This window comes from Lemur catta, chromosome 6 (genome assembly GCF_020740605.2).
Source record: "Lemur catta isolate mLemCat1 chromosome 6, mLemCat1.pri, whole genome shotgun sequence".
Lineage (NCBI taxonomy): Eukaryota > Metazoa > Chordata > Mammalia > Primates > Lemuridae > Lemur > Lemur catta.
In genome coordinates, this window is record NC_059133.1 from 74,998,312 (window position 1) to 75,024,517 (window position 26,206).

At 35.9% G+C, this 26,206-nt stretch overlaps 1 protein-coding gene across 4 annotated transcripts in view; it reads right to left on the reverse strand.

Moving 5' to 3' along the window:
• CCDC91 (coiled-coil domain containing 91) overlaps window positions 1–22,956 on the reverse strand; it is a 487,635-nt gene extending 464,679 nt beyond the window's left edge. For all 4 annotated transcript variants that reach the window (XM_045554115.1, XM_045554112.1, XM_045554116.1 and 1 more), the window contains exon 1: window positions 22,900–22,956. The gene's annotated coding sequence lies outside the window, so the exon portion shown is untranslated. The remainder of the gene's footprint in view (window positions 1–22,899) is intronic.
• Window positions 22,957–26,206: the final 3,250 nt, after the last annotated feature.

Genomic DNA, 26,206 nt, shown 5'->3' on the forward strand with positions numbered 1-26,206 from the left:
TTCATAATTTTTCCTAAAGAATTATTGCACATCTGTTAGGTTTATTCCTCGATACTGATATTCTATTATACTTTTTAATGTCTTCTTTTAAATTACACTTTGTACCTCTTTGTTGCTATTGTATAACAATGCAATTGACTTCTGTATTAACCTTGTATCCACTCACCTTTGTAAACCCTTATTTCTAATAAAGTATCTGTGTATTATTTTGCTTTTATATGTAAATGATCATACTGCATCCAGATTAACAACAGCTTTATTTACTCCTTTACAATTCTTAAGCCTCTAACTTTTTTCTTGTCTTAATGTGCAGTATAGGGAATGCAATGCTAATTACATGAAGTAATGTGGCAGAAAAATATTTTCCAAAGATGGTCTCAAAAATATCTCCCATATTCTTCTAAGAATGTTTCTGCCCTCTCCCCCTTGAATCTAGGTAGATTGTTATGACTTCCACAACCAGTGGAGTATAGTAGAATTAACACTGTGTGAATTCCCTAGCTAGGTCATAAAAATGCAGTGCATTTCTATCTTGTACTGTTGTATTGCTTCCTCTTGGAAACTAGATGCTATGATCTGAGAAAGACCAAACCAACCCACACAGATACCACATGAAAAAGCCATGTGTAATTTTCCCACTGACTGCCTAATTGAGTTCCCAGCCAAGAGCCAGCATCAAATCACCAGACATATGAATGTAGACACTTACAGCTGATTCTAGTCCCCAGCTATCAAAAGTCACCTCCAATATTCAAATCATCCCAGATGAGGCATTAAAAAAGGGTAGAGCAGTAAAAAACCTTATTTTGCACTACCCAGTTTCTGACCCTCAGAATATATAAGCATAATAAAATGGTTGTTTTACGCCATTAAATTTGGGATGTTTTGTTATGTAGCAATAACTGGAACATGTGATAACATGCTTTTATCATTCCTGATTTTAAAGGGAGTTTTTTAATATTTCCCTAATTAAAAAGATGGCTGCTGATGATGACTGTTTCATTGGTTGTTTTTTTTAAATATTCCTTGACAATTTTTAAAAAGTTCCTTCTTTTCCTAATTTGCTAAGCATTCCTATCATGAATTTACATTGATTTTCAAATGTTTTCAGGTGTATCTACTGAAATTATCATATGTTTTTTTCTATTTTAATCTATCAATGTCATTGTTTACATTTATGGATCATCTAATAGTAAGCCATCCTTGCATACTTGGGATAAACCTAACTTAGTAATGATGTTTTCTTTTAAATGCTGTTTTCAATTTGCTAACATCTTGTTTGAGATTACCAGGTCTACATTCAGCAGTGAAATACATCTGTAATTTTCATTTCTTTTTTGTGTGTGTGTGCTAAAGAAAGTCAAAAAATTTTATTAGTCATAATGTAATTTTCATTTCTTATAATGTCATCATTTGGTTTGGACATCAGGATTATGCTGGGCTTTCAGAACTAGCTGGGGAATCATCCCTTTTTGTGTTAATTAAGAGATTGCATCAGATTGGCATAATTTATTTCTTGAAATATTGGTAGCAACTTGCTCATTGGCAAGTCATCTGGGCTTGTTGCTTTCTTTGTGGGAAGATTCAATTTCTTATAATTACAGGACGATTCAGACTTTTAATTTTTCCCTCAGCTTTTGTAAGTAATATTTTCCTAGAAACGCTATTTATTTTTAAATAGTTGGCATATAGTTATTAACAGTATTCTGATTATCTTTTTAATCTCTGGTTTATCTGTGGTTATGTCTCTTTTTCATTCTATGTATATTGAATTCCATATGTGTCCCTGAACTGTATTATTTAGTAATTCTATATCCTTGCTGATTTTTTTTCTTGATCTATCAATAATCACAGGAGGTGAGTTGAAATGTTCCACTTTAATAGCAGAAGTACTATTGCTCCATAAAATTCTGTCAATTTTTTCCTGCATATTTGATGTTATACATTCTCGGCGAATGTAGTGAATTCTGATAATTTTATGTTGCCTTGGCATCCATTTTAAATATAAGTTTAACTTTCTCATACCAGAAACAGGGCTTAGTCTCCCTTAACATGGTTTCCAGGTCTCCCTTCACCCAGTTCCTCTACGTGATTGTTCCAGATATCTTCCTTATATAATTGCCTCCTAGTGACCACTTACCTATGGGACAGCTAGACACAACCTATTTGACTCACCCCACTGATCCCCACACCCTGCCTGGACTGCCCAGATATGCTGCCATGACCCACTCTCAGTTACAGCATGACTCCAGGGAACTTGTGTCTATTTGCTTATAAATCCGCCAATTAAAACTCCCTGCAGGAAACCTCTTGGGTAATGCTTTAAACCCTAATAAAGTTTTTGGCCCACATGTTCCTCTCTCTCTCTTTCTCACCTGCCACCTGCCAATTGAGCACACATATCCCAGATGCTGCCCCACCTTCCCACTGGTCCTGAAAAGCATGCTGTCCTCTTTTCTCTAGATGTGTAAGTATTACACTTTTTCTATTATTTCATATGTTTTGCTGTGCTGCCTCCTCTGTGTCTCACTTGACCAACACACCTAAACCTAACTTTCCTAAGGAGTAACTATCTTGGTAAGACCAAACTAGACACAGGTCAGAGAAGAGCCACAGGGCATCTGCCAGTATAAATGAGTTTCCTGTCAGAGGGATACCTGGTCATGGGTCAGAAGACACTTAGGCATTAGGCCATGTCAGGGATGAAGAAGTATCCTGCTAAAGGCACATTGTAAACATCCACAACCAAACCCCCTAGAGCCCCCTCAGGGAAGGGTTAGAGTTTATAGCCATGTTCCAGATACAGATCTCAAAACCAAATCAAAGAAAAATAGGACAGTAAATTTAACCTTATAATGATCAGTCCTAATATGACTTTTTATTTTAAAGTTGACATGGGATAATATTAATATAGCTAAGCCACCTTTATTTTTTAATGCCTTAAGTCTTTACACAGCCTGTTCTCTCTGTCTAGAATGGTCTTCCTTCAGATAGATGGTTGGCTAACTTTCTCATTTCCACCAAGTCTTAGTTAAAATATCCCTTTCACCGTAACTGCCGAATTTTAAATGATACAGATCTTGCTTCAGCATTCCTGATTCCCCTTTCCCTGCTGACTTTTCCACAGCACTCACCATTTTCTAATATACTGAATTTATCTATTTCTTTATTTATTATGTTTATTATCTGTCTTCACCCCACTAAATATAAAGCTCCACGAAGAAAGGCACTTTTATCAGTTTGGTCACTAATGTATCTCCAGCATCTAGAACTGCCTGGCACAGAGGTGGTGCTCAATGTATTCTTGTTGAATGAACAAATGAAAGATTCTCAACCTCAAAGATTATCAAGGAAATATACATTTTAAAATAGTAAGATGTTACTTCATACTCACTGAACCTGAAAAATTTAAGATGTAGATAATAACAATGCTGGAACAGTGACAGCTATTATAAGTAGGGGGTGCTAAATTGGTGGTACGACCACTTTGAAAAGCAACCAGGCACTACCTTGTAAAGCTGAACACTGGTATAACTTAATGAGAAATTCCATTTCCAGTTACATGCCCTAGAGAAACTCTCACACGTGTACCAGAAGTCTTGCACAACAATATTCATAGCAACACTATTTGCAACAGTAATCCATAGAAACAACCCAAATGCCCACCAAGAACTCCACTAGGAACTCAAGAGAAAGACTAGGGCAGGACAGATTACCTGAAAGAACCTTTCTTTTTGTACAGGACTGAAGAAAATGATTAGCTACCCACAGCCCATGCTTCATTCTTCATACAAAGCAAATCCAAGCTGCCACCTGGGGGAAAGGCAGAAAACCTTCCCACCCTCTGTACCCAGGCAAATATCAGGAGCTAATAGAGAGAACACTAATTCTATACAAACTTTTTCAGGAAAAAAAGAACAGGAAATACTCTTAAACTTACTGAAATTTGTTTTATAACCAAGGATATAGTTTATCTTGGTGAAAGTTCCATGTACATATGCAAAGAATGTGTATTCTTTTCAGTGGACAAAAGATATAGAGACATTTCAAAGAGAATATACAAAAGGGACGGCAACTAAGCAAATAAAAAGATGCTGAACATCACTGGTCTTTAGAGAAATGCAAATTAAGACCACAATGATATATCACTACACACCTACTAGAATAGCTAAAATTAAAAGTAGTAACAGTACCAAATGCTGGCAAGGATGTAGACAAAGTGGATCTTCCAAATATTCCTGATGGAAATGTAACATGGTACTTGAGAAAACAGTTTTTCAGTTTCTTTAGAAATTAAATACATAAGACCAAACAATTGCACTCATTGGCATTTATCCCAGAGAAATGAAAACTTACATCTATGCAAAAATCTGTACGTGATTGTTCAAAGCTTTGTAATAGCCAAAACCTAGAAACAACCAAAATGTCCTAAAATAAGTGAATGGTTAAACAAATTTTGCCACATCCATACCACTGTAATACTTATTAACTGTAAAAAAGAAAGAACTATTGTTACATGCAACAAGTTGGATGGATTTCAAGGGCATTATGATGAGTGAAAAAAAGCCAATCTCAAAAGGTTACATACTGTATGATTCCACTTATGTAACAGTCTCAAAATGACAAAATTATAAAGATAGAGAACAAACTAATGGTTGCTAGGGGTTAGGGATGGTGGAGAGGGAGTGGGTGGGAGTACTTGTAAAGGAGTAGCCCAAGGAAGATCTTTGTGGTGATAGAATAGTTTTGTATCTTAATTGCAGTATTGGTTATATAAATCTGCAGATGTGATAAAATAGCATAGAACTATATACACACTATCCTTGTTCTGTTGTTCTGATGTTGTACCATAGTTATATAAAATCTGACCATTTGGGAAACTGAGTAAAAAGTACGCAAGACTTCTCTGTACTATCTTTGCAACTTCCTGTGAATCTATAATTATTTCAAAATGAAAATTTTTTTAATTCCACATATCTTCAAAAAGTTAAGGTATGTACTTTATTAAAATAAACTTTAAATGTATCTCGTTTAAATGTGTTTTGGCTTATACTACATTTTTCCTTGAATTGCTTTACAAATTTATCACCTGTTTGCCTTAGCTCCATAACATATTAGTATATTTTAGAAACACCAATACAATTGTCAAATGATTAAATAACGTACAATAGCTAAGCTGTTACAAAATTGGCTGTCTAAATCTGTACCAATTCTGTGAGTGTAAAATTAAGAAGTTAGGCTAATTGTTTCTGAAGACTTACTCCAAAATTTTCTCCTAGTTAAGAAATATGACACATGAAACCAGAGATTTCTCATTAATAAATCATGAAGAGACTGCAATTTTCAGAATAAGATATTGATAAAAAATGCCAACCTTATTCCAAATTTAAACATTCTGCAAATGCCTAAGGCTAAACTACAAAATTTCTTTGTGTTTTTCTAACAAAGAAAATCTGCCCCACGAAGTTACATAGCTAGATATTAATTTTTAATGAGTGTTTCTTCTAAATTTTGCTTTCTGATAATTGAGCAACATTTTTCTCCAGATTTTACTGTCAAAATGAGATAAACAGAATTCACTATAATCCCACCATACTGTTTTCATTTTATCTTATTTACCTGCAGTATTCAAATAAATGCATATACAAACTGTATATGCAATTATAAATTTCTTTTTCAATTATATAATATAAAGTTCTAAGTTATTAATGGCCTTCATAATTGTATTATTTATGTCTATATAATATTTCATCAATACGACAATTTAACCATTTTCCTATTTTTAAACATTAAAGTTTAAAAAGAGAAAGTTTAAACATTAGTTTATGCTGGATAAATTTTATTATATTCCCTAGCATATAATTTAGTCCCTATTATATAGCTAACATCACAATGATGTCTTCATGCATTAACTTTTTTCTTCTTTCAGGTTATCACCTAAATATAAACTCCCAAATATAAAATGATTAGCTCAAAGAGCATGAACACTGCTTGATATAGTTTGCTGAATCACTTTCCAAAAAAGCTATAATAATTAATACCATCCCACGCAATTTTTAAAAAATCTCTACACCTAAGTTTTAATTTCAACTTTAAATCATATAAATATGATACCATCAAAACTGTTGTTTTTAATGCAGTCTTTCATTTTCCTTTGAACGCATGGTTCCCCACCTCACATGCCCTCCCTACCCTCCCTCCCACAACATGACAGCTCTACCCATTCACCCACCCAGATGGTCCAAGCTAAAAACCTACTATGTATCTAGCCTGTATCTCTATTCTGATATAATAATATAAAAATATGTATTTTCATAAACATGTCTACATTTAAAATGGTGCTATCACTGTATGTTTTTTAAATATAATATACCACACACATTTTTCATCATCTTATTTTTTCTTATGTAATAATGGTCCATGGAAATCCCTCCTAGTTTACTGATATGTATCTGATTCACTCTTTTTAATGACTACTTAGATTCCATTATGTAGATACATAACAAACACATATTTATTTGACCATTTCCCTATTGAGTGACATATACCAAATTTCTATTTTTTTGCCACTACAAATGCTTGTACAGAAATCCTTACATGTGGAGGCATGTTTCTACAGGCTAGATTCCAAAAAATAAGACTGCCAGGTCAACTGGTATATAAATTTTTAATTTTAATAGATGTTGTCAGATCACTGTCCAAAAAAGCTCTACTAATCCACATTTCTACTAGCAAAGTATAAAAATAACTTCTCCCTTAGGTTCCTGCCAGTAAAACATTAATGTTGGTTCTTTTCTCACCCACCTCTCTTTATTCACTGGGGACAGGGTTCAGGGTGGGGGTGAAGGAGGCAGTTTGATAGGTACGAGGTTACATATCACATAGATACTTTAATTTACATTCCTTTACTAGTGAATTAGAACATCTTATAATATGTTGTTGGCCATTTGGATTTGCTTCTTCATATTCTTTGCTCATTTTCCTACATTGCTGTTTATTTCCTTTTTGTCAATATCTAAGCAGTTATAACAGATGGCAACTCTTTCTTTTCTCTGCATTGGAAATATTTTTACTAAACCCATTGTTTGTGTGGTATATTTCTTTCATTCGAAAGTTAAGTTTCATACAAATATATCTTTCTTTCTTTATAACTTGTAGATTTACAATGGCGGTTAAGAAAGTCTCTCTCACTCCAAGAACACGAATGATGAATGATACATAAAACAAAAAAGAAATTGATATAGAAAAAAAAAATAAAGAACTGGGTGGTAAAAGAAGGTTCATCTGTAGAGCTGAAATTTAAGCTATGACCCAAAGGATAAGGAGGCACTAACAGTAAGAAAAGTAAGGAAGTCATCTGTGATTATGTTCAGGTCATAGGAAGAGAGGATCAGATTGCTTGAATCTTTTCTTTTATGATTAACTCTTTCAGTAATTATAGAAATATATATTTATATATATTAGTTTCCTGTAGCTGATGTAACAAATTATCAAAAGCATGATGGCTAAAAACAATAGAAGTTTATTCTCCCATAATTCTGGAGGCTAGAAGTCCATACGGGGCTCCACTCAAAGAGTTGACAAGGATGCCTCCCTCTAGAGACCCTAGAGGAGAACCCGTTCTTCGACTCTGCTAGCTTCTAGTGGCTGCCAGTATTCCTTGGTGTATAGCCACATCATTTTAATCTTAAAGGCTAGTATCTTCAAATCTCTTTCTGCTCTGTCTTCACATTATTTTGTCTTCTGTATGTCTGCAGAATATGCCTCTGTTTCTCTCTTGTGACAGCTTTTAGGACCCACTCAGATAATCTAATATAATTTCTCCATCTCAAGATCCTTAGGTTAATCATATCTTCAAAAACCCTTTTTCTAGATAAATAACACTTACCAGTTCCAGGGATTAGAATCTGATATCTTTAAGGGACACTGGACTGCCTACCACAGTTTAGTAAAAGAAAGATATTAAGGTAACTGGATGGGAGAAATTAACATAACCATTAGTGAGGGATGCACGAAAATCAAAGAAAACAATTCAACCACTTGAGATACATAAACGTTTTAGTAATTAATTTCTAATTTCCATTCATGTGCAATATCATAGCTGTATATACTTCTACATACTGCTTTTCTATAAGAAAGTCTCTAAAAACAACACCTATTACATTCATAATAAAGAAATTGAGTTGTTCAATTCATGAATGGATTAGCAAAATGTGGTATATGTATACCATGGAATATTACTCAGCTATAAGAAATAACGGTGATATGGTATCTCTTTGGTTCTCCTGGAGAGAGTTGGAACCCATTCTATTAAGTGAAGTATCCCAAGAATGGAAAAATAAGCACCACATGTACTCACCAGCAAACTGGTTTCCCTGATCATCACCTAAGTGCACATTTGGGAATAACACCAATTGGGTATCGGACAGAGGTGGGGGCTGGGGGGAAGGGATGGGTGTATACCTACTTGATGAGTGCAATGCGCACTGTCTGGGGAATGGACACGCTTGAAGTTCTGACTGGGGGGGGAGGGGGGGAGGGGATGCGTGCATACCTACGTGATGAGTGCGATGAGCACTGTCTAGGGAATAGACATGCTTGAAGCTCAGACTCAGGGGGATGGAGGGGCATGGGCAATATATATAACCTGAACTTTTGTACCCCCATAATGAGCTGAAATAAAAAAAAAAAGAAAAAGAAATTGAAGGAGGGCATAGAACAATGATCAGCATTGTAAGGGAGGTAGAGCTGTGAATAATTTTTTTACTAAAATTTATTGTTATGGAAACTCGAATCAAGATGGCAGACTAGACACAGGTAGTATATGCCTCCTCCAGAGAGAGGAACCAGAACACTAAGCCGATTCTCACATTTTGAACAGATCATCAGGAAAGAATGCTAGGATTCACCACAGACGCAATAGGAAGCACCAAAAATGGGTAAGGAGAAGGTTCAGGGCAACTTGTCCAGCTGGGAACTTGCTAACAGCAGGGAGAAGATCCTCGATGCAGGGCAACAATAAAAGAGAAGGCCCCAGTGCTCCATGAGCTTTTACAATCTTGGCTACAAGAGAACACCTAACTCATGCAGCTCTGGGGCCTAACATAGGGAGCTACTTGGAGATTGCATAGAGGCATCGTATCAGAAAGGGAACTTATGCCCACAGGATGGATAAAGCTGCAGGCCCACCTGGGAAACCAAGCTTTCCAGGAGACATCTGGAATGGTGCCCATCATCCCGCAGCTGGCAGCTGTGGGACTGAGTCTCAAGTGAACTGCACTTCCCATGGTTCCCAGCTAGTACAGGCTGCCTGAGAAGGGCCCCACCCTCTTTGGCCACAGGACCAGGGTGCCAAGTAACACCAACATGGACAATTTGAATCCTAATGAAGGGCTCCACCACTCTACTGCCACGTCCTACAGCACACCAACTCCTCAGGGGACTGAGAACCCACCCACTCACCTGGGCCTCTGCTCCAACTACTAGTTTCTGAGCAAGCTACCAAAAGGCCTAAGAATTGGCCCCCCAGGACACATTAACAATGCTGCCAGCATAAGCTGCCTGGAGCCCAAAATCAGGCACATTCAGCCCACTGCTTCCACCACTAGGGCACAAACAGAGTTGGCGGCCATTTAAATCTCCAGCAAAACTTCACCACAGCCTCAAATGAAATAACTGTTTCCTAAGCCACCAAGGAAACCACAGATACCATTGACCCTGTGTACTACCTAAGAATTCAAACAAAGATCACACTACTGCAGGCACCCAAAATCAAAGCCAAAGTGTCCTACTCAACCAATAACATATATATGTATCTTCAAGAAAAAATTCTTCCCTTCAAAAGCAATTTCAAAAAATCAGAACAAGCGACTGTTATATCAGATGTGTAGATGTCAAGAGAAAGACACAGGAAACATGAAAAAGCAAGGAAATATGACATCACCGAAGGACTACAACAACTGTCCAACAACAGATCCCAATCCAAAAGAATTTCTCGTAACGCCAAATAAAGATTTCCAAATATTGACTCTAAAGAAGTTCAATTAGATGGAAGTGAAATCTGAAAACCAACACAAAGAATTCAGAAAATTAATTCAAAATATGAATGAGAAATTTACTAAGGAGATGGATATAATTTAAAAAAAAAAGAAATTCTGGAGCTGAAAAATTGATTGAAGGAAATATAAAACACATTAGAAAGCTTCAAGAACAGACTAGACCAAGCAGAGGAAAGAATCTCAAAACTTGAAGACAGGACTTTTAAAATAATCCATTCACATAAAAACAAGAGAAAAAAGAATAAAAAAGGAAAGAGCAAAGCCTTTGAGACTTCTGGGACTACATAAAGTGATGAATCATACAAACTATCGGTATTCCTGAGGGGAAAGAAAAATCAAAAAGTTTAGAAAACCTATTTAAGAAAATAATCAATGAAACTTCCCGGGATAACCAAGAGAGTTAGATATTCGGACACAGAAGACCCAACAATCTGAAGGCAAATACATGGTAAAAAGTTTTTCACCATGGTATATTATAATCAGAATGACTAAAGTTGAAGAGAAAGAGTGAATTTCAAAACTAGCAAGAGAAAAGCATCTAGTCACCTATAAAGGAAACCCCATCAGACTAATAGTGGACCTCTCAGTAGAAACTTCACAGGTCAGAAGAGAATGGTATGGCATTTTCAAAGTGCTGAAAGAAAAAAGCTGCCACTGAGAATTTTATGTGCTGCTGGAGAATAAGTGTCATAAATGAAAAAGGAAGAAGGTCTTTCCCAGACAAGCAAACAATGGGAGAATTCATCACCACAAGACCAGCCCTACAGGAAATACTCAAGGTAAACAAAAGGTCAATATTCACCATCACAAAAACATACAAAAATATAAAACTCACAGGTCTTATAAAAAAAATTGTACAAAGGAAAAAGAGAAAGGAATTAGATGGTAACCTGACAAAACTTCAGCAAACCACAAAGAAAAAAAGACAGAAAAAGAAAGAAACAAGGAAATTATACAACAACTTGAAATCACCTAACAATATGACAAGAACAAAGCCTAACATATCAGTATTAACCCTGAACATGAATGAATGAAATGTTCCACTTAAAAGATACAGATTGGCAGAATGGATAGAAAAACATGATTTAACTATTAATACTTGTTGCTTACGAGAAATTCACCTTACAAATAAAGATACATATTGACTGAAAGTAAGGGGGTGGAAAAAGATATTCCATACAAACAGAAACCAAAAGTGAATGGGAATAGCTATACTTATATCAGATAAAATAAACTTTAAATAAAAAACGGTAAAAAAAAAAAGACAAAGAAGGTCATTACATAATAATAAAAGGACCCATTCAATAAGAGAATATAATGATCTTAAATATATATACACCCAACACTGGAGTACCTCGATTCACAAAACAAATATTACTAGCCTAAAGAAAAAGATAGACAGCAAAACAATAATAGTGGGGGACTTCAATTTGCCACTCACGGCACTAGACAGATCATCAAGACAGAAAATCAACAAAGATACACTGGACTGAAATTGGACTTTAGGCCAAATGGACTTAACAGACATTTATGAAACATGCCACCCAACAACTACATAATATACATTCTTTTCATTAGCACATGGAAAATTCTCCAAGATACATCACAGTTTAGGCCACAAAACTAGTCTTAAAAAATATTTAAAAATCAAAATCATAATCAAGTCTCTTCAGACCACATTGGAATAAAGCCAGAAATCAATACGAAGAGGAACCTCAGAAACCATACATAGAAATTAAACAACACACTCCTGAATGATCATTCGGTCAAGGAAGAAATAAAAAAAAATGTCTGAAATGTTGACATCCACCAGAAATATTCTCAAGCTTTTTAAAATAAGACTATCATTCATTATACACCATTTAATCCTTTGACATATTAAAGATGGTCACAAATTCTTTGGCATGCCTCCTATAGCAAGGCAGAGTCTATGTCTCCTCCCCTTGAATGTGGGTGGGCTTTGTGATTGCTTTAAACAGTAGTATGTGGCCATTTTCTAGGCCCGGGCCTTAAGAAAGAGGCAGCTTCCACTTACTGTCTCGTGAACACTTGCTCTGGAGAATACGACCCTCCATAAAAGAAATTTGAATCTGAGAACACCAAGCTACAAAGTAGCCCAAATTAGCCCTATGGAGAGACCACATGAAAACAGAACCACTTAATCAATCTCACACTCTACCCAGTTATTCTGGCTTCGATGCTAGACGTGAATGAAAAGGCCTTCAGATGTCTCCAGCCAGAGCCACCATCTGACTTCAACAGTATAAGACCAGCAAAAGCCTTCCCAAATACCTGACCCTCAAAATTATGAGCAACACAAAATATTGTTTAAGCCACTAAAGTTTTGGGGTAGTTTGTTACACAGCAACAGGTAACTAAAACAAAAGCTGTAATTTCATTCTATGGCATGAACAGACTCACTATTTGTGACAATAGGAAAGAAAGCAGAAGGCCCATTTGTACCTGTTAATGTAAGATACTGAAACTTTAGAAACTTTCAAATTATCAATTTACTATCCATGCTAAAAGTTGTTTTCATTGTCTTTAATGTAAGTAATTCATGAGATAAGCATGAAATGAGCCAATGCTTCCCATTACCTTTGATTTTCACAGTGTGAAGGAAAGGGTCATGGTTACTAAGGCAAAAGCTTGCACTTATGTTCCTATCAGCTGAATTGTATATCATTAAGAAATAATTGTTTTTGTTCCCATTTTTATATTAGTTTTATTTCTTGATATAATTATATAATTTCATTAAATATACTTTTAAAATCTATAAATAGAAGTGGAAGTAGTTGCTTCCATGAGAAAGTTCACTACTTTATAACAACTTGATAAAGACTAGTTGCTTTGAAAAAAAATTGCTGTCAAGAGGCAAGACTATTTATAAAAATTTAGGATAATCTCCACTGAGACTATTTTGCAACTGTCTCACTACACTCAAAAGGAAATTGAAACTAGAAATTGAAGATGATATTTAAAGGTGTGATTTAAGAAAATCCATGATAAATTCTAATCAGAAGTCCTATGCTCATAGAAAAGATTTTGGGTCTAATATCAAAAGGCCGGGCTATAAATATATATTGTGTTTTAAGTTATGTACATACCACTTTTTCATGACTATCCACCCACACTCTAGCAAAAAGTATTTTTCTAAACTTAACAATTACCAGGCCCAGCTGAGCTGGATAAAGGAGTTAGTACTATAACCTCTTTTTGTAAAATGTTTTTTAAATTAAGAATGATGAAGTTTCAGTTTTGCAAGATGAAGAATTCTGTGCATGGATGATGGTAATGCTAGCAAAACAATGTGATTATACTTAATGCCACTGAATTGTACACTTTAAAATGGTAAAGATCATCAATTTTATGTTATGGGTATCTTTCCACAATTTGAAAAAAAAAAATAAGATGATACCAAGAGTTAAGGCACTCACACCTGAGTTATGTCTCCCAATGAAGTGTGACCCATTCCATAGGCATTGTTAAACAGACAAAGGCCCATCTCTACATATCCTTAGCTATAACCAAGATCAAAACCAAATGTGAGAATAAAAACTAAATAAAAATAGAGTTTTCTTTCTTCCAAAACCAAAAGATGATATTTTCAGAGTAGTCAGTATTCAGTAATTAAGACAAACTTGACTATTCTGACAAAATAAATAAAATGAAGATTTTAATGTCCAGATTCAAATGGACCTTGTGAATATTCAGTAGATGCCCATAACAATTACCAAAAGAAATACTTCCTATCTAGGTTGCAAAAGGATATTATAGGTATTATCACTAACATAGATTTTTTCTTTGATCGTTTAATTAAACAATGACATTCACAGGAATTTTCTCACCACTAACCAGGGGGATGTTCTCTAACACTTCTCACTACACTATTTAAAAAGTCTTCACAATACTACTAATAATAATAAATCAAAAACATCATGTTGGGCAAATTAAGCCAGTCACAGAGAGCATATATTATAAAATTCCATGTATATGAAGTTTGAGAACAGGCAAAACTAATCTATGTAATAGAAATCAGATGAGTGGATGCTGGGGGTAGGGTAGAGTATATGGAGAAAGATTGACTGCAGGGCAAATAGGGGCACTTTCTGAGGAATTGGAAATGTTTTATAACTTGATTGGAGTATTGTAACACAGGTACGTATTTATCAGAACTCAACAAACTATACACCCTCAATATGTTCATTTATAATATATGTAAATTACACATTAATTTTTTTAAATAGTAGGGTTAGGAGAAAAGAAACTTAGGAGATTAATCTAGACATTAATTCATGAAACTTATCCCTTGAAACAAAATATAGTAACGGTATTTTTTAACACCAGAATTATTACACAGGGCAGCTTATTGAAAGGTAAATTGCAGAACAAAGACTTGCTACTATCTCTGATCATTCAGTCATAACAATTTCAAAGGTGAATCAAACATCACCATTCTCGGTTACTTAAACTAAAATAAGAAGACATCTGGAATGACTATAAGACTTAGCTTCCCTCAGTTTATTCTTATTATTCAATCTGTCTAATTCCTCCCCTCTAATTCAAGTCAATCTAAATTAATTCAACAAACTCATTATTTACTAATTCAACAAACTTATTCTATGTAAGCTGTTATAAGAGAAGTTAAGTATAATAGAATACATAGATGAATTTATAGTAACCCCTATCTATCTTCAACGCATTTATAATTTAGTAGATGGCATTATACAAGTAGATAATAGCTATAAGAAAAGACTTTGTGGTACCTGCAATATTCAAAATGAAACCCTGTTCAATTCAGACCAATAATTATAAAAGCAAACTTTTTTTTAAATAAGGCAAAAGAGTAGTAAATGGCTTGTGCTTTAAGCTTATCCCCTATTCTTCACTTTATATTACCAGTGCAGGAAAAGTTCATAAATATCTCTATTTCTGAGTTTTCAAGAAATTTTCAAATACAAATACAAAGGGTCTCCTATAGTTTTATAAATAAAAGACAGAAAATCCATGGTTACAATTCTATGGGTGGGTGGATAAAATGAGCTACCATATTTCTAATAAAGGATATTCAGTTTGATTCAAACCCTTGACCATCAAATCACCTGGCAGTATATAGAAAATCACAGATTTCAGACTTTTCTGGAGTGAATTATCCTACTTTAAAAACTGAAATTTTAAAATTAGAATTATGAAGTGACAGAAAACATCACAATCTGAAACATCACAATTTACTTACACAAAATCACATGGTGTTCAATGCCAAGTTCCTAATTTAAAGCTGGGAAAATCACCATTGAAGATAACTGAGCTTGGAACAGATTCACTTAACTCAAAACCAGATGTAGACCTCAAATTACATGTGTTATCTCTATTCTTATTTACTCATATAAATAAGAATAATGTAATCTGAAAGACAATAAATTCACCTACATCTTTCTAAATTTGGCCACCATAATAGTACTACAATATTCCTTTCCTCAAACTCTCAAATAAATTAGAAGAAAAGAGGGAGGAAAACATATATCTGCACTTAGGTACTGCTAAAAAATCTAAAATTATTCAATTAAATTATTCTGGGGAAAGTCTTTTAAAAATTCAGAAAATTCTCAATCTTGAAATACACCTATCATTTTAAAAATATGAAGAAAACCCACTAGAAGAAATCAAGTCTTGGCATGTCATCTCAGAACTCTTCCCCAAACAGCTTGTCACAAGTGAATGGGAACAAGCTGTACTAAGAATGCACAAAGATATTTTTTTTGTTGTTTGCTTAATCAGCTATTGATTTCCCACCACAAATTTAAAAACCAAATGTAAGTCAACAGGAGTCTGTTTGCAACTATAAAGTCACTCTACATTATTTGGCCTCAAAGTTTGAAGCCTATGGAAAGTCCACTTAAAAATTTACCTGGCACATGTATGCTAAAATATTTTGATTGCCTTTTGAAGCCACATCGGATTCCAACCCACAGAGAATTTCCAGTTTATTTCTCACCAACTACATGTACAAAACCCAAAACTACAACATAGAAAAGCATTGTCAAAATCCTATAATAGTAACGCAAAGAAATTCACCAACGAACTCTATTACTTAGGAACTTTTTAGAGCCTCTAGTTTAACATCCTATCCATAATATACAATATTCCACATCTAAATTAAGTATTCAAACACATGACGCTCACCTTGCTGCTCTAATATAAGAGTCCTTGTTTTACAATGGAACCAAACCCAACCTAGCTCAAACACTATAAATTAAATAATGGCATAATTTTTTAAGAAGAATATGGTATCAAATACTATAATTATTAAACAGTTTAGTAACAGTATAGATCATATTCTTTACAGAAATTAGCCTCATGCTTTTTATAGTCACCATTTCAGAAACATCAAAATCTAGTACTCAGTTTTGCCCCTAATAGTGAATACCACTATGAGTTAATATTATGTCACTCACTACTATACAGAATTCAAATAATGCAGCCCTCACCACCATATTGGATCAATGTTTTTAATACTATCAAAATCCAATAAACAAAAATACATCCCCCAAAACTTGCTTACTCAGAATATTTGGAAATGTGGAAGATGAAACATTACGGGTTAACAAAGTTTTCTCATTTATGCAGAGACATTTAGAAATTCCTTTTGTTTTAAATTTAATTTAAGAAGTGCTTTAAAAAATACACTGGCCAATTTCCATGCCTTAGGAAATAAAGTATGGAATGTCTTCAAATTAAATATACCCTTTATACATCAATGGCCATTCAGGGAACAGACTGGATATGTTCATAAAATACCAGAGATTTCCATCTTCTTTTTCTACCTTTCACCCTCACTACTACTATAAAAGGTTAAGGTAATACATGTGGTTAAAGATTCATTTCAGAGAATGTAGAGACAGTGTAAAGGTTAGCCTTGATAAAAAGTCAACAAAGATAAAGAATAGGCATCTTCAGATATGTCACGAAAGAACTCTTAGCTAACATACTCTTGGCCCACAAGGCTTAAGTAGCATCTCTTAATTTTGCCAACCCAACACCCTTTCCCCCAATCTTCTGGAGTATACACTCCATTCATAATTTGTTGAATAAATAAATGCAGACTGTTAAGAAATGAGCCCAATGCCAGCAGCAGCCATGGTCCTAGCCCCCCCAAAAAGCCAATCTGAAACAGTGAAGCCATTTAAAAAAAAAGAGAGTAAGAAGTAAAAAAACAAAAAAGAAGTAGAAGTCTTATTCTGTATTATCCTTTGAAAAGTGAAATATTTGTGTCTTTTTATAATGTACATAATGTATTATTATAATAGATTATAATATAGTCATATATGTATATAAAAAATATACCCACACTGGGGTTGCATTCCAAAAAATGTATTTCTGATAGAGAAGAACAATCAAAAAAGTCTAGAGACAACCAGTGTTAACAAACAAATTTGATTTCTTAAGCTAGCAGGTTTCAGGTTTCTTTCATTTCCAACCAAGAAGCTTCTGAAATTTGATTAATACACATATGGGCCCTGGAGATCAAACCCTGACCATACTAGGGAGAAGGATACCGGTCTCAAGTCTCTCTCATGGGGTGCCCAAGCTGATTCAATGTCCCTCCACGTTGAGGTATGTTCCGCTCTGCTGGAGACACCAGCAATCAGCACCAAGGAGGGCCAGCAGGCAGGGAGCTCACAGTCTGACCTGCCCTAAGTCTGCTGCAGGACCCCAAAATGAAAGGTCTGAGCCCCATTCACGTGTGGTGGCTCAATTGTCTCTCTCCCCAGCCACAGGTGGGGGAGGGGAAGGGGCGAAAAAGAGTCTACGGGGAGGAAAGTCCACCTTCTGGCTGTCTCCAACCCTCTGTCTGGGAGGCAGACCACACAGAACGACAGGGCTCTGGAATCATGAAGGTCTCCCGGGACCCACTGGACTTCTGTGGCTCGGGCAGTCTGGGCCGGAGTTGGGAAACAGTTGTGTGGAGACAAGAAAATGGAACCTTAGGGATTGAGGCTCCCTGGCGAGGGCAAAGGTGCCCAGTGGGTAGCGGAGCAATATGGCACCTGCTGTCCAGTTTGGGTCTGTGGGGTGGGAGGTGCCCGGGGAGGGGGAGTAGTAAGAGCGTGGTACCCTGTCCATAAGCAGCTCTCCACTCGCTGGCAGCAGCCATCTCTGGGCTCACCTCGGCAGAAGGTCTCTCCAGCAACCCGGGAGCCCTCCAACAGTCTGAGATATGAGGGAGGGGGATGTCAGCCAATCCACCTAACCTTCTCACTGGTCTCTGCGCCTTTCTCCTTCCACTTCTGCTCCACAACTTCTTCCTGTGGAATCTCCTGTAGGTCCAGGCACCCTTCCTTCAGACCCTCATCCAATCTATGTTTGTTTGTCTGTCTGTTTTTCCTCTTTCATCTAAAATTTCTCCATCTTACAGGGATGTTCGGGCTGGTGGTGTCTTTGGTCCACCATCTTGTCCCTATTCCCTGTTCTTCTTGTTGAATTGCTTTCTTTACAATTTTATAGTGACCATCACTGTCTTTCTTTACCGTTGTTGATTTGAAGCCTATTTTATCTGATATGAGAATGGCTGCAGCTGCTCTATTTTGGTTTCCATTTCTGTGCAATATTTTTTCCATCCCTTCACCCTGAGTCTGTGTGAGTCCTAGTGGGTTAGATGTGTTTCCTGGAAACAACAGATACTTAGGTTATGTGTTTTCATCCATTCAGCCAGTCTGTCTTTTAAATGGGGCATTCAGACCATTTATGTTAAGTGTTAGTATTCATATGCGGCATGCTGTTCTATTCATCATGCTGGGTCATATCTTACTGTTTTGTTTTCCCTCTTGTCCTACTGTTTTATAAGAGCTGTGAGCTTTAACTTTTTGGTGATTTTCACTGCTGAGTATGTATTGTGCTGATCCATGGAGTTCTAAGTATTTCCGTAGGGCAAGTCTGGTAGTGACAAATTCCCTTAGTGCTTGCTTGTCTGGAAAAGTCTTCATTTCTCCATTATTTATAAAACTTAGTTTTGCAGGATACAAGATTCTTGGCTGTTAGTTGTTCTGTTTAAGAAGACTGACGATGGGGCCCCAATACCTTGTGGCTTGTAAGGTCTCCACTGAGAAGTCTTCTGTTAGCCTGATGGGTTTTCTTTTGTAGATTAGTTGCTGCTTTTGTCCTGCTGCTTGTAGAATTTTCTTCCTCTTTTTGACTTTGGCCAAGTTGATGACTATGTGTCTTGAAGATGTCCTATTTGCTGTGAATCTTCCCAGTGTTCAATAACTATCTTGTATCTGGATATCTGAATCTCTGACAATCCCAGTGACGTTTTCCTCAATAATTCCCTCAAATAGATTTTCCATGCTTTTTGCTCTTTCCTCCTCTCCCTCAGTGATACCTATAATTAGATTAGTTCACTTCACATAGTCCCATGTTTCTCTGAATGATTGTTCAGTCCTCTTTGTTCTCCTTTCTGTCTCTTTCAATGACTGGATTAGCTTGAGAGCCTTGTCTTCAACCTCTGAGATTCTTTCTTGGTTTTGCCTGTTGGTGAAGCCTTATGCTGTATTTTGAAAATCCCTAAGTGACTCTTTCACTTCTTTCAGTTCTATTACATCCTTTCTTATTATAACTAGCTCTTTAGCAATTTTTTCATTGATTTCCTGAAATATTTTTTTGGCTTTTTTGTTGGTTTTCAACTTTCTGTTCATTTCCATTCATCTTATTTGCCATCTATATTCTGAATTCTATTTCTGACATTTCAACCATTTGCTTTTGATTGGGGTCCATTGCTGTAGATCAGTGTGATCCCTTGAGAGTGTCAAACTGTTTTGTTTTTTCATATCAGAATTCTATTGCTGGCTGTTCCTCATCTGAATCTCTTTTCTTGGCTCAGGGCTGACAGATTTATAGGGCACCTGTTCTCTTCTGCTGGGAACTCTCCTACTTAGTGAGAAGGAGAGGTCCCTAGGTGGCGCATTTGTGTCCTCTGTTAGACTGACATGTCAGGGGAGGGGTGGGCACACTGAGAACCTGTAATGTGGCTGTTCTGTCTTGTCTTGTTCTCCTGTTATTGTCACAGTTCAAGCTGGTACTGGATGACCTCTGTGCAGAGTGGTGGGTTGTTCCCCAGACTATTCTTAGAAGCTCAAGTTGGGTGCTAGGTGAGACCCTCCTCATGGTGACTGGTATTTCAGGGCATTGCTCTGCCTAGGGTCTCCCTGCAGAGGTGACAGTAGAAGCTAGGTGAGGCTATATAGGCAGCAGTCATGAGTGTCTGCTCTGTGGACATTTGCTTAAACCATGTCAGGTGCAATGGCAAATTGAGGCTGCAGGGTCCTTGGCAGAGCATTGGACCACAGGGCAGTTCCATGGGCCTTGCAGCAGTAGTAGAACCTAAGGGATGAAGTCTTGGGGCCTAGAAGCACTACTGGAGCCTCTGGGGCAGAGCCACAGTCCCAGCAGCTATAGTGAAGCCAAGTGGCAGAGCCTGGGGGCCCAATGGAAGCACTGGAGCCTCAGGGGTAGAACAGGGGCAGCACTGGAGCCTCACAGGCAGAGTTATGGGCCTAGGGCAGCAGGAGCCTCAGAGGTAAAGCTGTAGCCTAGAGGTAGTGCAGGAGCCATGTGGGCATGGCCATGTGGTCAGACAGCAGCACAGGAACTGTGGAGGTGGAGCTACTTTGGGTGGGCAACTCTGGTGACACAGGAACCATGAAGGTGGAATGGCACTACCATTTTTAATCCTTAGAAGATCCTTATCACCATCTCTTCTTTTTTAATAAGGAAACTTAGGCTAGAGAGATATCAAGTAATTTGGCTGAAATCACAGTTAAATCAGTGGCAGAGACAGAACTCATTGAAGGATTCTGAAGTGGGAAATAAGGAGTATTTTCAATAAGTGACATGTATTTTAGAAAAACAGCTATGAGGCAATGTGGATGAAAGTGTGGAAGTGAAATAGGCTAGTTTTAGGGAAATCAATGCAATAGGTAAATATAATTCAAGTAAGAGGTACTGAGGGAGTGGGAATAAAGGAAAGGAAAACTACAGGATTCCATTGGTTTCTAGCTTGAGTAGATGGGTAGGAAAAGCATGTTTGGGTGAAAAGAGTCATAAAATGAAGGAGATAAAGTACAGAATGAGTAGTTTGGCCTTAGGTAATGTGGATACATTGAGTTCTAGGTTTTAATAAAAGAAAAGACCAAATGTAAAGTCTAATAGGAAGTTGATTAGAAAGAAGTAGAGTTCAAAATAGAGGTGGAAAGAACTGCTAGGATAAATATATTTAGAATTCATCACTATACATCAGCAATTAAAACTCTGGCCAAGAAAAGTAGAAAATAAATATCCATGAGTCTGTACTGATATACATGATTAAATAAATAAATGACGATGAATAGACACATCTTCCATGCAGAAGAATTCCAAATAATCTATGTAGCTATTTCACTCTCAAGGAGGTGCAAAATAATTCCCCACTCCTCAAGTGTAATCTGCACATAGTGACTTCCCAGAAATCACAATATGGAAAAAGGGAATAAGAAGAACTTTACAGTGGAGAAGACTAACAAAAACCACCTCAGCCAAATATCAACATAAACATCAACAATGATAAGTCACAACTTAACAATAATAAATTGATAGTAGATACCCTTAATATGATGTGATGAAAGTGGCAGTTTACCTCTGTGCTCTTCTTCCCAAAAACCCATAACACCAGTCTAATCATGAGAAAAATATCACACCAATCTCAACTGAGTGACAATCTACAAACTGTCTGGCCTATACTCCTCAAAACTGTCAAGGACATCAGAAACAAGTAAAGTTTAAGAAATTGTCACAGCCAAGAGCAGCCTAAGGAGATATGACCACTATTTAATATGGTATCCTAGATGGTAGTCTGGAGCAGAAAAAGGAAATTAGATAAAAACCAAGAAAATATGAATAAAGTATGCACTTTAGTAAATAATTATGTATAAATATTGGTTAATTCATTTAAACAAATGTACCATACCATAATGTAACATGTTTATAACAGGAGAAACTGGGTGTGGGTTTATGAGAACTCTCTGTATTATCATCACAATTTTCTGTAAATATAAAACTGTTGTAAATAATAAAGTTTAATTTTTAAAAATTAGACCAAGAATAAAACCATAGAAATTTATTAATATTCAAGGTATAGAAAGAGGAAAATAAGTCAGTAAAAGAAATTTAAAAGGAATGATCAGAAATACAAAAAAACAGAAACAGTTCCAATATAACAGAGGTCAAAAAAAATAAGAAATAAATAGAATCCACTGTATTCAGGAGACCATTGCAAAAAGAAATTAGAAGTTCACTGGAGCTGTAAGGATGAAAAATAAATCACCGTTAGTTTATGATGCCTTATAAGCCATGATTTTATTATTCTCCCAGTTAAAAATCTCTTAAAAGAGTCTACTAGTTTCAAATCCATTAAGAGTCTTCCCTCTTCATTGAATTCACATCCATTTAGTTGTCAAAACATAACTCTTATTGAATCTTCGTTCACAACACAAAGTATTAGGAGATGCATCAAACAGAATACTTCCATCTGGAAGTAACATAAAATTCTGAAATCAAACTGGCTTAACCAATAAAGAAATGTATAACTAGTATCACATATAACAAGAAGTTCATAGGTAATGCAGTCTCTAAGCACCACAAGTCAGAGCTTCAGAAATTCTCTCTTACTCTTTTGGATCTAGCCTCTTAGGCGCAGCTTCAACCACAAACTGGAAGCAAGATGACAGAAATATTTCGAGACTGTGATCTGCCCATTCTCAAGGATGTCACCAGCAAAGGAAGGGAATTATCATGTTTCACTTAGGCTTACCAAAATCAATCCTGGAACGTGGAATGAGGTCCCCTTCCTCTGAGTCATGTAAAGGAAGGTTAGATGCCTAAATAAAATAGAGAATCTGTTAAAAAGGTAGCAAGGAAAGGGGCAATGCTAAATAGGCAACCAATAGTAGCCAATACAGGAAGTTCTTATTTGCATGTTTTTCCTCAAGAATGTTTAAAAATTATTTTACTACAATGAAGAATAGAATTGAACAAAATAAGGGCCACACAATTTTCTTCCTCAAATAACCAAATGATAACCTTAGAGGCTGTGAGTACTGTTTTACATGTCAAGGGCAAAAATGCAGTATGAGTGTAAGCTTGCTCTCATCACTCAAACTTATATCACAAAAATAAAATATATTTGGGTATTTTCAAACCAGAACCCTATTACATGTTATACTTTAACTTTTATTGTATTAGGGATAAGATGATAAGAGATTCCGAGGTAGTAGAAAGAACACTGAACTTGGAGTCAGGGCACTGGACTCTAGTCCCAACTCTTCCACTAAACTACAGTGTTATCACAGACGGTCACCTAATCACTCTAGGGTTCAGTTTCCTCCTGTGTTAAATGAGCAAGTTAGGAGAGGTGATATCTCAAGTCTGATTTCTGGTTAATTCCTAATTAGAAATAATACTCCTTTGTTAACTGGAAGATTTATGTGAACTATTTAAAGTTGTAATTCTGGGCTAGCCAAATCCTAAAGATCGCTTCCAAGACGCTTCCAAGACTATGGGCTGATGACACATGAAGCTTTTTCCTACAAAACTTCACTTTCATGAAAACTTTCACTGTCGCCAGAAATGTAAATAGAATGATGTTACAACTTCTGAAATAACTCAAGAATTTAATTCAACTTCTCTTTAAACTCAAAATTCATTATTAAAAGGTTGTAGTGTACCTACAGATGCAAATCCTCACTGTTGGACAGGGGAATGGAAAATGACAGAAACTTAACCACTTTGAAATTCAATTAAAGACAAGATTTCTAACCACTAAAGCCTAAATGAGGAAGAAGATGGAAATCAAAGCACAATGAAAAAGCTGGAATTCAAGTCACAAACAGAAATGGAAATTTCTATACAGAGTTAGAAAGGGGGTAAAATATACTCCCCCAAAAATATAGGCCTAGAAGAAATTAAACTTAAAAGTCTCATGAGTTTTTGTTAAAGACTATTGACTTACACAAAATGGATAAAAATAATTTCCAAAAACAGGTTGGTGACAGTGAGAAACAGGAGAGGAAACCATTACCATGTCCTTTGGGAACCTCAGATTAATAGGTTTTGGCAAAGCAGACACAAAATCATATGGGATGACTCTGGATAAAACCCCATGACTTTAGCCAACTGCATTATGACCTGGAGTTGGTTCTTCTCAAAATTATTAATAATGAAAAATACTTACACAGGATACACATGATTGCCAGGAAAAAAAAACGCACTTCTTTGAAATAGTTTTTAAAACAACAAACCACCCGCAGAAACCACATGGGCACAAAATGAAATGATTCTAGTCACTGATTTGTGGATCATTCAAGCACTCCTCAAGTAAAAGACTCAGCTTTAGGCTCCCTTTCTGAGACAAACAGACTGTCCATGAAAATATCTGATTTGGAGCTGGTAAGAAAACAGTGCAAACATACCTCCAGTGGTCTGAGTTTCAAGAGAAATCATTTTCTCCAAGGAGAATCTTACATTTTAAGAGATTACCTACTTCTTTCAAGAAGACATTTCTTTTCCTCACAGTAAGAATCCAGATAAAGCTTAAAAACGGGCTTTCAAAATAAAATAAAATCTCACTCAAAGTGCTTAACATTACAATATGATAGGCTAACACCTCTTGGAATTGTCAATTTAAATACCAAAACTCCCTGCTATCAGGAGCTACATAATTAATACATTAGGATTACTCAATTTATCAAATTATATAATAATACCCTAGTAAGATGTTGTATCAGATATACTATTTTTTGGTAAGCTGCAAAAGAGGAAAGAATAAATATAAAGGAAGGAATACTATTCGGGAGACACGCAAAAGGAGAAAGCAGGAAATGGGTAGCAGGTGGTTGCACTGGAACACTACAAGCTAGACTAGGTACACTGAACAGTTTGACCAAGAAAAAGGAAACCAAATAAAATCAGAGCCAAACACAGTCTAGGCAGAAGCAATGCCTAGGTAAAATGCAAAGGACACAAAAGGAACTAATTTACATATGGAAATCTCAGCAACTAGAAATATTAACATAAACCAGAAAGTTTACCTTGATCCTCAGCATCATGAAAAGTCCACACACTCCTTTAAATAAGAAAAAAAGATTATTTTTAACCATAGCTTATATTATATTATCCCTACAAGAGATAAGAATACATAAAAACCCAACAACACACAAGAGCTACAAGTTCACACACATCTGCACACATACTCCTCCACGCTTTCAATTTCCTGACATAATGCCGTAAAAATGGAGGGTTTCCCCCCTCTGTTTGGTTCTATGTGAGGTGCTGACTTTCCCTTGGATAGGCTGGCAAAGCTCAGCTTGACAGAGCCTGCATAACCTTAAAGGACACAATTTCGGAAGAAACAGAGGAAGAATAGAAAAATAGATGAGTTTCCAAAAGAAATAATTTTAAATTGTACATATCTGTAGTCTTCTTCCTTTAAAGTTGATGTTACTGGTGGTATTTGTTATACTACATATGAATACACGTATGAATCCTAAAGAGACAAAAGCATTAAGAGCCATCCAAGGCAACTGTAGTTATCTTACAAACTATAGTTCCAAAGAAAAGAAAAGAATAATAACACCAAGGATGGAAAGTCCTGGGATTGTCACCTAGTCAGAAAAAATACAAAACTAAAGAAAGACCAGATTAAACTCATTTCAGAAAATGAAAAGGGAAGCCCTATAACTATATCAAAGATCTCTAATTAACGAAACAGCATAAAATTTGTATACAAACAATTTGTAACAAAATTCTTCACATTATGGTAAAATAACTATTTTTTAAATAGCTACTGTGTACAATTATCTATTATGGATATAGAAACAAGAAATGCCTGGTTTTTCAAGGCTTACTGAGCGTAGAAAGTAACATGCCTAAAATACAGGAAACTACCAAAAACTGTGGTACACATCTCTACCATGTAACTTCTATGCAAATATTTAATGACAGGTTGAGGGGAGAGATTTACTTTTTATAAAGTAGATAACTTATAAAGTACAAAGCATAATAAAAGATGAACAGAGTAAGCAAAAGATTAAAACATACACCTCCCACATACCATCAGTAGT